This window comes from Rhinolophus ferrumequinum, chromosome 19, assembly GCF_004115265.2.
Source record: "Rhinolophus ferrumequinum isolate MPI-CBG mRhiFer1 chromosome 19, mRhiFer1_v1.p, whole genome shotgun sequence".
Taxonomy (NCBI): domain Eukaryota; kingdom Metazoa; phylum Chordata; class Mammalia; order Chiroptera; family Rhinolophidae; genus Rhinolophus; species Rhinolophus ferrumequinum.
This window is the reverse complement of record NC_046302.1, coordinates 685,192-688,566: the sequence shown is the minus strand read 5'-3', so window position 1 is coordinate 688,566 and position 3,375 is coordinate 685,192.

Genomic DNA, 3,375 nt, shown 5'->3' with positions numbered 1-3,375 from the left:
CCCTCCTCAACTGAGGCTACTCCTGGGGCTCTCCTCATATGACCGGCCCCAGCATCCCAGTGTCAATATTAGAAGGTCCCTCAGACATGTCATTGTGCAGAAAGACTTCAGGTCTGGAGAGGGAAGGGACCAAGATCACCCCCAGGCTAGCTGCAGAGCTGGGACTTCAACCTAGTGTGCTCTGAGACCCCGTCTGATGCGTGAACCATGAGTAATGGACACTTATAAATGCACTTCGTAAACAGCCACACTCTTCCAACAAAAGGGTTATGCTGATCATTCTAGTATCTGTTGAGGGAAGAGACTCCATTTCTTGAGCCAGCACTGTGGGAGCACTTTATTTACATCCCATCACTGAGTCCTTCCAGGCCTCATATTATATGGTCCCCAATCCCAGGTGAGCAATGTGAGGCTCAGAGTAGAGAAATAAAGCCTGAGTCTCGAGTGGGTCACATACCTGTAAGAAGCCTTAATGCAAAGTCATGGGGGGAGGGGCAGGGACTGGGGAAGACAGTGCCAGGGCCACGAGAGCGCCAGGACAGCCAATACTCTGCCATGCTGCCTTTCCCACCTCCCAGGGATGATAAACAGACTAAATCTATTTATCATAACACCCTATTTAATTTCCTTCATAGCATTTATCATTACGTGCAATGATTTATTTTCTCGGTTCTTGTCTTGTTAAGTTACACAAGACTTTGTCCCACTTAGTGTATGTATGTATCCCTGGTACCTTAAGACACAGTGCCTGACATAGTGAAGATATTTGTTAAATGAAACATAGGCAAGGATGTGCTGCCTCTTTAGCTTTGCTAAGAGTGAGCTCAGGAAGGCTAGCAGTTGCCTCTGCACTTCAGAGAGCAGTGCCAAACCGTGTAAGGTAGAGGCCTTCCAGAGGAATGGGGAAGGCTGCCCAGGAGGCAAAAAGCTTGTACAGTTTTCTGCCGGTTTCCTCGCCAGTACTGGTGGAAGGCACGGCCAACTGCTCAAAGATATCCCTTGACATCTCTTCCTTCAGCCCACAATCACATCCTGGGACTCCTGCTCAAGCTGCCTCTTCTCTCCTAGATCTGCAACCTTCCCTCCCTATGATCACCTTCTTTCTCACCAGCATTTAAATGGGGTCCTGTCTTTCTCATCTTAAAATGAATCTTTCTGGACGGAAGAAAAAAAAGGGGGCTGGAACCTGGGTTCCTCCCTCCCCATCATCAGCACCCACATGCAAATCCTGCAGACCCTGTGATTACTCCTAACCATGTCCCGTATTCTGTCTGCTTTTCCCAATGCTCAATACTATTTTGTTCTCTTCTGTGTTCCCTGCATTTAGTTCTGGGCCTGTCATGGTAAATATGGAACCGAGCATCGGATGGAAGCTGAGAATTTAAATGGCTGGGTTGGGGACACCATGGGGGGCTTGGCCATGGTAGGGCTCGAGGGGCAGCACTCCGCTCTGGTTCCAGTCTAGCCCAGTTCCGTCTTCCTTCCCTGTCATTTCCCAAGCCTGTGCAGGCAGGTGATGAACTAGTTCACAGATCCCTGGCCAGACAGAGTCCGAGTCCAGCCCAGCTTCAAAATGGCGCCGGGCCTGGTCCGAGGCAGCAGACCTATGCCGAGGCCATGGGCCCTGGGGTACGTCCGGGGGCATTTCCTGTCTGGGCCTGCAGCCCCCAACCGCTGGCAGCATGGTTTCCGGCAGAGCTGCGGCCGGGCCCTGCACTATCAGATCGGCACCAGATGCCCGGTCAGGATACTTGTGGTGAAACTGTGAGGGCTCACTCGGTCCTTTGGGGTTTTCTCCCGTGTCAGCCTCCAAGACAAATGGAGGAGGGAAAGTAACACCCAGCCTTCCTTCTTTAGCCATCCATGTTTTCCCCCTTTGAGTAGGGGCCAGGCTGGGGGCCTGCCACACAACCACCTCTGGCTGTAGGGGCAGCTGAAAGCTGCAGCCATGATGGATGCCAGGGCCAGTCCAGTGGCGGGCTGGCCGGGGGTCTGAGCAACATCCAGGAAGCCCCAGGGAGTGCTCTTCTCTACCGACCCACCATGAGGAACACAGAGGAACATAGCAGAGGGTAGGCTGGGTCTGAGATCAAATGAGAGGTGTCAGGTGTGTGGGGCACCTCACCTTGCCAAGGGGGAGCCAGGCCTGGGCCAAGGCTTTACACAAAGGGTCCCATGTCACCCTTCACCTCAGGATTTACAAGGGACAAACAGAGGCCCTGTTTGCCACAGGGGAAATCAAAGACCAGGCAGGTGCTGTGCTGCCCATGGCCTAAAACTACGCCCAAAGCAAAGGATGAGAGGGCTGGGGGGAAGCCAGGCGCGGGATGCCTCACCCATGGCCCCCAGCCCAGGACACTGGGTGAGCCATGGGCTCTTGCCAGCCCACCTGGCTCCACAGTCCGCAGCGTATCTGGGAGCTCAAGTCCCCGTTGCCTGCAGCAAGCACCACAGCCCAGCTCCGTTCTTGACCCCAGACCCAGTTCTAGCCCAGGCTACTAGATAGAGCGCTGTGGATTCCCCGACCTAAATCTCTCACCTCCATCCATGTTGGTACATCATCGCCCTGTCCAAGCCATCATCTTTTGCCTGGATTATCGCAAGAGGCTCTCAGGTTTTCTTCCACACCCACTAAACAGTTCATTCTCAGCCAAAATACAAATCTAAATATGTCTCTCATACTGGTCGGTCTTCCCTTCATCTTAGAAAAAAGCCAAAAGCCTTTGCAGTCCTATCTTGTTCTGAACAGGCCTTTGCAGCCCTATCTTGTTCTGAACTTTTCCTCTGCTGCCCTGTGTCACACACTTTCCACCTTACTCTCTGGATCCCCTTCAGGTCAAGCCCTGGCCTGTCTCAGGGCCTTTGCACATGCTGTGCTCTCTGTCTGAACACTCTCTGCCCCACCACACCCTGCCATCTATGTAACTCCTACAGAGCTCAACTCAAAAGTCACTTCCTTCATTGAAACTCTCCCCAGTTCCCGTACAGATTAAGTCCAGTACTGTCTAGTATATAGATCAGAGGACTCCCTGTCCCTTTTCCTCACAAGGTTTTGTCAGTTTATGATTATGAATTTGTGTTTGATCATCTGACTATCCTCTTATGGAACCATCTCTGCTTTGCTCATCACCGTTACTTTAGTGCCTAGTAGAGAGTGTGAGGCAGAACAGGTAATCAAAAAATATAACAGAGCCCTCACTCCACCACTCTTTTCTGCAACCTTACTTTGCCTTTGTGGCCTCAGTGCTCTAATATGTAAGATGTAACCAATACTTGTTATGCACACTTGCTCTGTGGAGCAAGTCCAATTTTTAATGGATAAAGAACACTTGATAGAAATACCATCCCCAAAGCTAAGAAATAAGTTATGAGAGA